General features: G+C 41.4%; 1 protein-coding gene across 4 annotated transcripts in view; it reads left to right on the top strand.

The window, feature by feature from the left end:
- Nucleotides 1–36: 36 nt before the first annotated feature.
- The window catches only part of HEMGN (hemogen), a 51,300-nt gene continuing 37,770 nt past the window's right edge, over nucleotides 37–13,566 (top strand). Inside the window, exon 1 of one of the 4 annotated variants that reach the window (XM_057498876.1) lies at nucleotides 37–1,586. The gene's annotated coding sequence lies outside the window, so the exon portion shown is untranslated. Of the gene's footprint in view, nucleotides 1,587–9,675; nucleotides 9,794–13,566 lie in introns of those variants that run through there. The other 3 variants (XM_057498875.1, XM_036888307.2, XM_036888309.2) reach the window with 3 other exon arrangements.

Raw genomic sequence — 13,566 nt, 5'->3', positions numbered from 1 at the left:
CCGGGGGACGGGAGCGACTTCCTCCCTCCCTCCGACTGCACGTGGGGCGGCTGATGTAAGACCTTCTCGGGGCTTCCCTGTCGGGGCGGAGCTGAGACCCCCGAAGCCCACCTCGCCGCGGGTCTCCGGCCCACGCTGGGACTTTGGCCGGGAGGGCTTGGGGGAGGTGTTACAGTCCCGCTTCTAGGGTCCGGAAAGCCAAGTCAGTCGGCGGGAGGCGACCAAGCAGCCGGACGCCCGCGAAGGCGGGAGACATGAAGAGAACGCGGGACGGGGCTTTCGGGTTCACCTTAGCTCCTTCAAACAGTGTGGGGCCGCCGCCAGCCGGAACCCCGCTGTCTCCTTAGCCCGATGGCGGTGGAAGGGCCTCGAGGACCCCGTCAGGGGCGGAATCTCGGCAGGCCCGCGTGGTTGCGCGTGGCACCGGGCGGAGTCGGCCTTCGTGGCCGGCGAGGATGAGGGCATCCCCGGCCGCCTGCCCAAGCCACCGAGGAGCCAGCGTCCCTGAGTTCAGGAGAGTCTCCCTGGGTTTTCTAACATTTAAATATAGACTAGGAAGGCAGCAATTAGCATTTCTAATGGAGCCTCGGAGTTTCACTGGGTTTTCCCGCAGACTTTCATCTCATTTGTTCCTTAGGGCACCCCTGTGAGGTGTGTGAATTCTAATGGTCTCCATTTCCGATGAAGCTTGGCAGGTAGTCTTTGTAATGGCCTGGCTCAGAAAGCACCCTGACAGTCAGGGTTAGAGCACTAAGTTTGCTTTGCAGACCCCTGGGGCGGAAGGTAAGGTACATTCGGCTTAAAATAAGTAAGTGTGTCCTGTGGCGAATCAGATACCATCTTAATTTCTAATACAGACAAGAGGCTCCAAAGATTGAAAACATGAATGAGTATGAATAAAGAATAACTTACACTCTAAGGTTTTTAGAGTTAAGAAAGACCCCCCACTCCCATTTTGCCTAAGTTCATTCTGTGCAAACAAAACCACCTATATCAATTTTTGAAATATTGAATGAATTAAAACTTAAAAGCAAAAGAAAGTTCTAGAAGGATTATGGAAGAAATACAAAAACGTTCTAGTAAGTTGTTTCCTGAGTCTTGTATTCAAAATGTTAGTTTCAGCAGATGACTCTGAGGGAAAATGGTGAGGGAAATGCTCTTCAGGTTGTCACACAGGAGGCCTGTAGCTATAAAGTTTTTAGAAGCACAGGCCCATAGACGAAGTCTTGTATGAAAACTAGCAAATCAGTTGCCTGAGCTTACAAGCAATGAGTGGGCATCTACTTTTAGGGCTTGTTAAGTTCTTTCTCATTTAATCCTCAGACAACCCTGTGAAATAGATTGTATTTTATTCATTTTGCAGATGAGGAACCAAAGTTCAGGAGCCATAAGCTGCATGGCCAACAAGAGGTGGAGCCAAGGTTTAAATCCAGATGGGTCTGACTCCAAAGCCTGCTATCTTTTCCACTACACCATTAGTCTGACTGGAATGAAGTCATAGCATGGGAGCCTCCATTGGAACAGTAGGTTGGGAACAGTTGTAGAGGGTCTGTCATACCAAACAGCATGGAGGCGCCGTCTAGAAGGTAAAGGGGAGATGCTGAAGGACACTGGAATGTGATAGCTGTGCACTAGAGAGAATGGTAACCTAGTGGCTCACCGGGAAGCTGGTATTGATTGTTAGGGAGAAACAGGGCAAATCTTGGGATCCTGTCCTCTTTTTTATGACCAACTTAAGGGTATGAAGGACTCTCCCCGTGATACATAGCTCACAAGACAAATTTGTGTTTTATAATATTAAGCTACAAGTAACTAATAAACATAGCCACAATGTGCAGCAAATAAAAAGAAAGCAAAAGAGCCAAAGGAGGAGAGACTACAGACCCGATACTGTCCCTCTGACACAGCCGGTGTTGGCATGCACCTCTGTGAACAAAGAGCATGTGTTCCAGTGACATGCTTCTTTGTCAGGGGCTTCACTGCCAGAGGCATAAATAACACAGGCAGAACAGGGTGTGTCTCACTGCCCTGCCAACGTCTTCCACTGGACTGTCTGCAGGCCTGAAGGGGCTCTTGTCACAGTGCCCTGGTTTTGAATATTGCTGTGCTTAGCATCACTCTGGTATGCATCTGAAAAGATGCATATGATAAAGAAGTAGAATATAGAATTGTATCTAACTAGCAACTATTATCATATTCATGGATTTATGGATTTGAACAAGGGCTGGAAGGGAGTAAGAGAAAGTGAAAACAGTTGAGTTTGTTAGGGAATCTGAACTGTGGGTGAATCTCTTTTTACTCCCATTAATGTTAATGTTTGCCTAATAAGTAATAAAAATATCAAATAATGCTCAGTTTGGGCACCCCTTTTAGTCTTAAAACTGCTGGTTAATCAAAATACGTGTATATTTCATTAAGCTCAAAAACATCTGAGAACACTCGGAGCTAGTCTGTAACTCCTTGGACCTACTTTCCACCCCACTGCCTCAGCAACATTATCAGATGACCCACTGTGTGGCTGTGAACATACTTCAATAAAAATTAAGATGAGAGACAACCCCAGTCAGGCATTGGTTCAACAGGCCTTGAAACCAGTTTGGCAAACGGCACATTTTCTCTTTAGTAAAGATAGTCTATGAAGCTGATATATAATATAGGGTGAGGAAATCCTTACTCTTTAAATATTAACTGCTTCCCATTCTTCTCCTCCTCTCCCATGCACATGTGCATACACTGGTAAATCAGCCCTTTGAGTTTCCACACATGGTGTGTGTACCCGTTACGCACTTAGGAGTTGGCAACACATAGGAGTTGTTGAAGGATCTAAATACTCAACTAGACTGTGAGCTCATACAAACATTTCTGGATGATACGAATGTAGAGCAGGAGCCTGGGGCAATTTTTAGAATATAGGTGCTCTGTAAATGTGTTTTATGTTGAAAATAATGTCACATTATTATATGAGTATTATAGTACTCAAAAATACTATCTAGGCAGCTGAGATTGTTGAGAGAAAGGAAGAGAGACACACATAAATAGGTGAAAATGGGTTAAGCAATGAGATCCTATTAGTCTCCAGATGGTAAAAACAGAGGAGGGGAGAGTGCCAGGTATGTAGGCAGCTGCTGGTTTAGTAAGAGGCCCCTGCCAAGGGAACCAGATTCCTTTCTTCTTTGTGAGACAGCTGTAGGTGCTAGGCCTTCCTGGGGCAGCAAGGAAGAGCTATGGCTACCAAGAGTCAGGTTTAATATTTATGAAGCACTATCCTATGCCAAATACTGTGCTTGGTACTTTCATGCACACTGCATCTCAGTTAATCCTGGCAACAGCTCACTGGGACAAAACTATAATCTCCTTTTATTGTTTAGGAAACAGTTTTATCGAAGCCAAGTGGAACTAACATAACTAGTAAGAACCTGGATTTCTCTGTCATTAAGGTTTCACTGTAACTCATTCTCATCACTTTGATCCACTAGGCTCCACAACTACTACCGAAAAAACTTGGTTTCTCTGCTTCAAGAAGGTTTATGTGCTCATTGTGGGGGAAAAAGTAAAACACACACACACACACACACACAAAATAAAATTTAAAAATTAAATTCCTACCATTGAGACACATCTACCATGAAGATGTATATCCTTAACAGCTCCCCCTCTATATTACACATATTTAAATATATATATATATATAGGGATCAGATTGGAGATTTTTTTTGAAACTTTTCTCCATCAACCATTATGATAGTGAGTTAATACTCATGATAAATATGAATATTTCTTTGCTCAATGTTTTTACCTCTTTAGAAAAGGACCCTAATGAGGTGGGAATCCCATTCCATCACTGGCTCTGTGCTTTTGGACAAATTGCATAAGCTGTCTGAGCCCCAGGCTGCTCATTTCAGGCCTGTTGTGAGGCTGAGAGGATTAGTCATGATCATGTGGGTGAAGTCCCTACCTGGCAAATTGCCTGGCACTCTCCTCTGTGCCCCGGCCACAGGCACCTGCAAGCCTGAATTGCTCCCTTGCCCTAAGCAAAGGCCCAGGGCTTGCTGGCCTCTGCAGGAGCTGTTGAAGTTCTGCTGTGGCCATCAGTCCTCCACATCTGTTCCACACCCTTCATCTACTGTAGTTAACCTGTGCCTTTGATGGAGGGAAGGGCTCACCCCAAACCAGGGTAAGTTGACTTGGTTGACTTTTTTTTTTTATATTGTTAATGTACAATTACTTGAACAACATTATGGTTACTAGACTCCCCATATTATCAACTCCCCACCACATACCCCATTACAGTCACTGTCCATCAGCATAGTAAGATGCTATATAATCACTACTTGTCTTCTCTATATATACTGCCTTTCCTGTGTCCCCTCCCCCCACATTATGTGTGCTAATTGTAATGCCCCGTTTTCCCCCTATCCCTCCCTTCCCACTCATCCTCCCCAGTCCCTTTCCCTTTGGTAACTGTTAGTCCATTTTTGGGTTCTGTGAGTCTGCTGCTGTTTTGTTCCTTCAGTTTTTTCTTTCTTCTTATACTACACAGATGAGTGAAATCATTTGATACTTGTCTTTCTCCATCTGGCTTATTTCACTGAGCATAATACCCTCTAGCTCCATCCATGTTGTTGCAAATGGTAGGATTTGTTTTCTTATGGCTGAATAATATTTCATTGTGTATATGTACCACATCTTTATCCATTCATCTACTGATGGACACTTAGGTTGCTTCCATTTCTTGGCTATTGTAAATAGTGCTGTGATAAACACAGCAGTGCATATGTCTTTTTCAAAGTGGGCTCCTGCTTTCTTAGGGTAAATTCCTAGGAGTGGAATTTCTGGGTCAAATGGTATTCCTGTTTTGAGTTTTTTGAGGAACCTCCATACTGCTTTCCACAATGGTTGAACTAGTTTACATTCCCACCAGCAGTGTAGGAGGGTTCCCCTTTCTCCACATCCTCGCCAACATTTGTTGTCTGTCTTTTGGATGTTGGCTATCCTAACTGGTGTGAGATGATATCTCATTGTGGTTTTAATTTGCATTTCTCTGATGATTAGCAATGTGGAGCATCTTTTCATGTGCCTGTTGGCCATCTGAATTTCTTCTTTGGAGAAGTGTCTGTTCAGCTCCTCTGCCCAGACTTGGTTGACTTTTAAACGGGGTGAACTCATTTTCTGTTTCACACAGTCTTTGGTCTCATGGGAACTGGGAATGTGCTTCTGGTCTAGACTGGAAAATACCTTAGTGGCCCACAGTGTTAGGCATCTCTCTTCATAATCAGACAATGTGCCCACCAACTGGACACTCTCCTATCTTACAGGGATTTCCTTGTCCACACAGAACTAAAACTGATCCAAGAGTCCTGCTTCTGTTCACTGAATTCTCCCATCTGTTCTCAAGCTTACTTTGCCAGCTCCTGCCTGCCAGGGGCCCCTCAGTGGGCATGAAAGGTAGACCTCACTTATTCTAGACTCTGACACTACTGAGGTTGTTCATGTGCTCCCTAATATGCTAGTCTCTTATTTTGGTAAAGGCCCAAAGTCCCAGATACCCTCACCTCTGCTTCTTCCCTGAGAAGCAGGGTAGCCAGGTCCCTGGTTTCTTTTTATGTTTATCTATGCATGTACCAAAAAATTTGGAAACTATACTTAACAAGAAGAAAATAAAAATCCCAATTCAGGGCTAAGCACTGCTCACATTTTGGAGTCTATTCCTCCAGTCTTCTCTACACACATATGACACTTTCTTAAGTCTCAGATTGCCAGAAGCATTATCTCATTAATAACAGCTTTTCAAGGAGTTAGGGAGGGGGAACCCACCTATTAAGTATTCATATTGATTATAGAGACATCCTTATTTCAGAAATAGTAAGTAGTGAAAAAATTCAAGTGCCTAGGAACTGCTGTGTATATTTTTTCATTTTTTTTCAAGTGTGATGAGACTGTTACCTGCTTTTTTTCAGTTAACAAATATATTATGAACATATTTCCACACCATTGAATAGTCTTCTACAATATATATTCCTTAAGGACATTCTTACACAAAATGAAAATAGCTTTTCTTTTCCTGAATATAAAGATAATACATATGCATTTAGCAAATTCATGAAATGCAAAAAAGAACAAAGAGGAAAATAAAAGCCAACCAAACCCCATTACCTAGCAGCAACCACTGTTAACATTTTTGTGAGTATTTTCTGGGCTATCTCTATGAATGTGAATGTATAAAATATGTAATATATAAATGGAATCTTACTATAAATGGTGCTTTGTAACATGCTTTTATTTTTCAATTAGCAGTATGTCACAGGGCTTGCTCCAAGTCAATAAATACAACTCTACTTCATCGTTTTTAACATTTGCATCGTATCTCATTGTATGGATCTAGTATAATTTATTCATCTGTTCTACTGATATTTAGGTTACTTCCAGTTGTTCACCATTGTACATAACATCTTTGTACAATTAGGTACTTGAAATAAGTACCTGGAAGTACAATTCTTGAATCAGAGTATATATGTTTCAAATTTGGATATGCATATCAAATTGCCTTGAGAGGCTATGCTTCTTTACCCATTAGCAGTGTATAAGACTTCCCCTCTCCCTTGCCTAAACTAGGCATTATCTTTATTTATTTATTTATTTATTATTTTTTCTTTTGAGAGGGCATCTCTCACATATATTGATCAAATGATTGTTAACAACAATAAAATTCTGTATAGGGGAGTCAATGCTCAATGCACAATCATTAATCCGCCCCAAGCCTAATTCTCATCAGTCTCCAATCTTCTGAAGCATAACGAACAAGTTCTTACATGGTGAACAAATTCTTACATATTGAATACATTCTTACATGGTGAACAGTACAAGGGCAGTCATCACAGAAACTTTCAGTTTTGATCATGCATTATGAACTATAAACAATCAGGTCAAATATGAATATTCGTTTGATTTTTATACTTGATTTATATGTGGATACCACATTTCTCCCTTTATTATTATTACTATTATTATATTTAATAAAATGCTGAAGTGGTAAGTAGATGTAAGATAAAGGTAGAAAACTTAGCTTAGTGTTGTAAGAGAGCAAATGTAGATGATCAGGTGTGTGCCTGTAGACTATGTGTTAATCCAAGCTAGACAAGGGCAATAAAACATCCACGGATGCAGATTTCTCTCAAAACGGGGGGTGAGGTTCTAAGCCTCACCTCTGTTGATCCCCAATCTCTCACCTGATGGCCCCCCTGTGACTGTGCCTGTCTTAGGTTGTTCCTCCCTTGAGGAATCTTACCTGTCTCAGGCTAACCAGTCATCTTCCAGGGCCATACAGGGAAATGTAAAGTTGGTAAGTGAGAGAGAAGCCATATTGTTTGAAAAGGTTAGCTTTTTACTTCTTTGCATATTTATGCCCTGTGGCTTCTATGCCCAGCATTTGTCTTGAGGTATCTTTACCACTTGGAGAAATTATGATACTCGGTAAATTCGATATGAGGCACAAATTCTATTTAAGGGTTGTAATTAGGAAGGAAGAAGAAAAGCTATAGAGGTAGCAGACGGAAGAAAACATGGGAAGATTGATTATTTCTTTGGCATATCTTCTTGTAGAGTAACTTAAGCATGTATAGGTTTTAAACTACTAATTAAATTGCACACACACATTAACATAATAGGAATACAGTTACATAACCAAAGCATATCTATAATTACCAGCCATCTCCAGTGAAACCAAGAAAACCAGTTAGGCACCCTAGGCATTTGTGAAAATTTGTCTATGATATGATGGATATTGTCCAACTGTACTTGAACAGTCTGAGAGAAATCAGACAAATTAAAACAGCCCATTCCTAGGAACTGTTCACATCCCATATGTTCTTTTAACAGTAGATAGTCTGTAGTTGTAAGATTTTGGAGCGCTACAACTTGCACTTCTCCTAATTCTTGGTTGAGTTCCAACAGTGTAGATCCAGTCAAATTTGTTGTTTTACTGTATGCACAGGCCAGCTTAGTTATCTCCTTCTTCCTTCCAATGGCAAGTCCAGGAACCAGTGGGATGAATGCAGCTACAACGGCAGCATCGCCTGGATCTTTGTTGAGGTTTTTTGATAATCATCTTCTGGTATGACTTTTCCAGAGAGTGCTGATGTTGGAAGTTCTTCTTCATATCGTATCTTAGTTCATTTTCTGGGTAGCCAAATTAGGCTTTGATCCTCTGTATAAACACAAACAGACCCTTTGCCCACACTTTGATATGCCCTTTATACCATTGTGTAGAACTCATTGGAGGTCACCACACAGGAACTGCTGTTAGTCCATTCTTGGGTTCTGTGATTCTGCTGCTGTTTTGTTCCTTCAGTTTTTCCTTTGTTCTTATACTCCACAGATGAGTGAAATCATTTGGTATTTCTCTTTCTCCGCTTGACTTATTTCACTGAGCATAATACCCTCCAGCTCCATCCATGTTGCTGCAAATGGTAGGATTTGCCCTCTTCTTATGGCTGAGTAGTATACTATTGTGTATATGTACCACATCTTCTTTATCCATTCATCTACCGATGGACATTTAGGTTGTTTCCAATTCTTGGCTATTGTAAATAGTGCTGCAATAAACATAGGGGTGCATCTGTCTTTCTCAAACTTGATTGCTGCATTCTTAGGGTAAATTCCTAGGAGTGGAATTCCTGGGTCAAATAGGCATTATCTTTTTAAAATCTTTGTCAGTCAGTTTTTAATGAATGAGAAAGTTGAAAACCTAAGATTGACAAGACAATTCAATGTGAAAATAGTAGTCTTTTAAACAAATGGTGCTGGGACTATATATATTCCACATGCACAAGAATGAAGTTGAACCTCTACCTCACACCATATACAAAAACTAACTCAAAAGAAACCGTAGACCTAAATATAAGAGTTAAAACTGTAAGACTCAGAAGAGAACATAAGGCTAAATCTACATGACCTTGGATTAAGTAAAGCTTTCTTAGATAAGACACAGCACAACAAACAGAAGAAAAAAGATAAATTGGAATAAAAATTATAACCTTTTTGCTTCAAATGATACCATCAAGAAAGTGAAGTGACAATGCATGGAATGGGAGAAAATATTTGCAAATCATATATCTAATAAAATATATTAAATACTTGTACCCAGAATATTTAAGGAGCTATTAGAACTCAACAACAGAAAGACAACCTAATTAAGCCAAGAATTTAAATAGACATTTCTCCAGAAAAAATATACAGATGATCAGTAAACACATGAGAAGAAGCTCAACTCAACATCATTAGGCATTAGAGAAATGCAAATCAAAACCACAGGAGATACCACTTCACACTCACTAAGATGGCTGTAGTAAAAATAATGGACAATAAGTTGGTGAGGACGTGGAAAAATCGAACCCTGTTCATGCTGGTGGGAATATAAAATGGTTCAGCTGCTTTGAAAAACAACTTCGCAGTTTCTCAAAGAGTTGAACATAGAGCCATCAATTTCACTCCTTAGTATATACCCAAAAGAATGAAAATATATGTCCATACAAAATTTGTACGTGAATGTTTATAGTAGCATTATTCATAATAGCTGTAAGTCAGAAACAACCCAAGTGTCCATAAACTGATGAATGGATAAAATAAAATATAATATATCCACACAATGGGATTTTTTTTCAGCCATAAGAAGGAATGAAGTACTAATACATGATACAACATGGGTGAACCTTAAAAGTGTTATGCTGAATAAGAGAAGCCAGACATGAAGGCCACATACTATATGACTCTGTTTATGTGAAACATCCAGAAAAAGGTGAGTCTGTAGAATCATAAAGCAAATTAGTGGTTGCCAGAGGTTGCAGGAAGGGGAGAATGAGAAGTGACTGCTAATAGGTATAGGGTTTTTTTGGGGGGTGATGAAAGTATTCTGGAATTATATAGTGATGATAATTTGGTTACACAGCTTTGTAGATGTACTAAAGCCCACTGAATTGTATACTTAAAAGAGAAATTAAACATAGAGCTACCATATATGTGGCATAGCAGTTCTACTCCTGGTATATTCCCAAAAGAATTGAAAATGTAAACCCACACAAAAATTTATACAGGAATGTTTATAGCAACGTTACTCATGGTAGCCCCAAACTGGAAATCACTTAAATGTTCATAAACTGAAGAACGCTTAAACAAAATGAGGTATATCTATGTAGAAGGCAGAATAATGGCTCTCCAAAGATGTCCACACCCCAATCTCTGGAACTTGAGAATATGTTACTTGATCTGGCATAACGGGCTGTGCTGATGTGATTAAGGATCTTCAGATGAGGTATCCTGGATTATCCATGTAGGCCGACGTAAATCTGGGGAGAGAAAATCCCAGGGCAAAATACCGCTAAAAACCGAAATCAGTCAAAGGGAGATGTAAAGTTTAAAATCCGTTTATTGCTCACAAACTGCAGTTCAGGGACACCTCTCTCTGCTCCTGAAGAAGCAAGCAAGCAAGCCCCTCCCTTTAAACTGTCAGGTATATCGTCAGTTGCCTAGGTAATTAATTACCCACTGAGATGAACTTCTCTCCACCCCTGAAGATATGCAAATGCAGTAAAGCCATACTTCCCTCCACCCTTGAGTGCCTGTTGATATGCAGATGTACTAAACCGAGGCAAGATATTCTGGAAATATTACAATTTTACCCACAGCCAAACTAATCACAAAGGCCTTTAAAAGTTGATAAAAGATGCAGAAAAGTGAGGGGCGGAAGATGGTGGCGTGAGTAGAGCAGCGGAAATCTCCTCCCAAAACAACATATATCTATGAAAATATAAAAAAGACAACCCTTCCTAGAATAAAGACCAGAGGACACAGGACAATATCCAGACCACATCCGCACCTGAGAGAACCCAGCGCCTCGCGAAGGGGGTAAGATACAAGCCCCGGCCCCGCGGGAGCCGAGCGCCCCTCCCCCCAGCTCCCGGCGGGAGAAGAGCAGGCAGAGCGGGAGGGAGACGGAGCCCAGGACTGCCGAACACCCAGCCCCAGCCATCCGGGCCAGAGTGCAGGGCCCTCGATACTAGGAAAACAGGGCAGCAAGAACAGTGAGCAGGCACTGGAGGCTGGGCGACAGAGGACATAAGAAAAGCGCGCGACCATTTTTTTTTTGCTTTTTTGCTGTTTTGTTTTGGCGAGCGCTTTTTGGAAGTCTTAAAGGGATAGGGACCCCAATACTAGGGAAACAGGGCAGAAAGACCGGTGAGCAGAGGCCTGAGGCTGGCACCGGAGAATAAAGACAAACGAACGACCACCCTTTTTTTTTTTTTTTTAATTAAAAACTTTTTTATTTTTTTTAAATTAAAAAAATTTTTTTTTTTTTTTTTTTTTTGGTGGGCGTTGTTTTGTTCTGGCGGGTGCTTTTTGGAAGTCTTAAAGGGGCAGGGCGGGTCACTTAATCCAGAGGTAGGGAATCCGGGATCTCTGGGCACCCTAACCCCTGGGCTGCAGGGAGCAGGGAGGCCCCTTACGGAGATAAATAGCCTCCCAGCAGCTCCTGCTCCAACGCGACTCCACCATTTTGGAGTAGCTGCCCGAGCCAGGCCACGCCCACAGCAACAGCGGAGATTAACTCCATAGCAGCCGGGCAGGAAGCAGAAACCCTGTCTGCGCGCAGCTGCGCAGCACAAGCCACTAGAGGTCGCTGTTCTCCCAGGAGAGGAGGGCCACAAACCAACAAGAAAGGAAGTCCTTCCAGCCGTCACTCGTCCCAGTTCTGCAGACTATTCCTATCACCATGAAAAGGCAAAGCTACAGGCAGACAAAGATCACAGAGACAACACCAGAGAAGGAGACAGACCTAACCAGTCTCCCTGAAAAAGAATTCAAAATAAGAATCATAAACATGTTGACAGAGATGCAGAGAAATACGCAAGAGAAATGGGATGAAGTCCGGAAGGAGATCACAGATGCCAGAAAGGAGATCGCAGAAATGAAACAAACTCTGGAAGGGTTTATAAGCAGAATGGATAGAATGCAAGAGGCCATTGATGGAATTGAAATCAGAGAACAGGAACGCATAGAAGCTGACAGAGAGAGAGACAAAAGGATCTCCAGGAATGAAACAATATTAAGAGAACTGTGTGACCAATCCAAAAGGAACAATATCCGTATTATAGGGGTCCCAGAAGAAGAAGAGAGAGGCAAAGAGATGGAAAGTATCTTAGAAGAAATAATTGCTGAAAACTTCCCCACACTGGGGGAGGAAGTAATCGAACAGACCACGGAAATACACAGAACCCCCAACAGAAAGGATCCAAGAAGGGCAACACCAAGACACATAATAATTAAAATGGCAAAGATCAAAGACAAGGAAAGAGTGTTAAAGGCAGTTAGAGAGAAAAAGGTCACCTATAAAGGGAAACCCATCAGGCTAACGTCAGATTTCTCAACAGAAACCCTACAGGCCAGAAGAGAATGGCATGATATATTTAATACAATGAAACAGAAGGGCCTTGAACCAAGGATACTGTATCCAGCACGACTATCATTCAAATATGACGCTGGGATTAAACAATTCCCAGACAAACAAAAGCTGAGGGAATTTGCTTTCCACAAACCACCTCTACAGAACATCTTACAGGGACTGCTCTAGATGGGAGCACTCCTAGAAGGAGCACAGCACAAAACACCCAACATATGAAGAATCGAGGAGGAGGAACAAGAAGGGAGAGAAGAAAAGAATCTCCAGATAGTGTATATAACAGCTCAATAAGCGAGCTAAGTTAGGCAGTAAGATACTAAAGAGGCTAACCTTGAACCTTTGGTAACCACGAATTTAAAGCCTGCAATGGCAATAAGTACATATCTTTCAATAGTCACCCTAAATGTTAATGGGTTGAATGCACCAATCAAAAGACACAGAGTAACAGAATGGATAAAAAAGCAAGACCCATCTATATGCTGCTTACAAGAAACTCACCTCAAACCCAAAGACATGTACAGACTAAAAGTCAAGGGATGGAAAAACATATTTCAAGCAAACAACAGTGAGAAGAAAGCAGGGGTTGCAGTACTAATATCAGACAAAATAGACTTCAAAACAAAGAAAGTAACAAGAGATAAAGAAGGACACTACATAATGATAAAGGGCTCAGTCAAACAAGAGGATATAACCATTCTAAATATATATTCACCCAACACAGGAGCACCAGCATATGTGAAACAAATACTAACAGAACTAAAGGGGGATATAGACTGCAATGCATTCATCCTAGGAGACTTCAACACACCACTCACCCCAAAGGATAGATCCACTGGGCAGAAAATAAGTAAGGACACGGAAGCACTGAACAACACAGTAGAGCAGATGGACCTAATAGACATCTATAGAACTCTACATCCAAAAGCAGCGGGATATACATTCTTCTCAAGTGCATATGGAACATTCTCCAAAATAGACCACATACTAGGCCACAAAAAGAGCCTCAGAAAATTCCAAAAGATTGAAATCCTACCAACCAACTTTTCAGACCACAAAGGCATAAAACTAGAAATAAACTGTACAAAGAAAGCAAAGAGGCTCACAAACACATGGAG

This window comes from Manis pentadactyla, chromosome 3, assembly GCF_030020395.1.
Source record: "Manis pentadactyla isolate mManPen7 chromosome 3, mManPen7.hap1, whole genome shotgun sequence".
NCBI classification, from domain to species: Eukaryota; Metazoa; Chordata; class Mammalia; order Pholidota; family Manidae; genus Manis; species Manis pentadactyla.
Note: the sequence above shows the minus strand (reverse complement) of the source record. Positions and strands in the feature narration are given on the sequence as shown.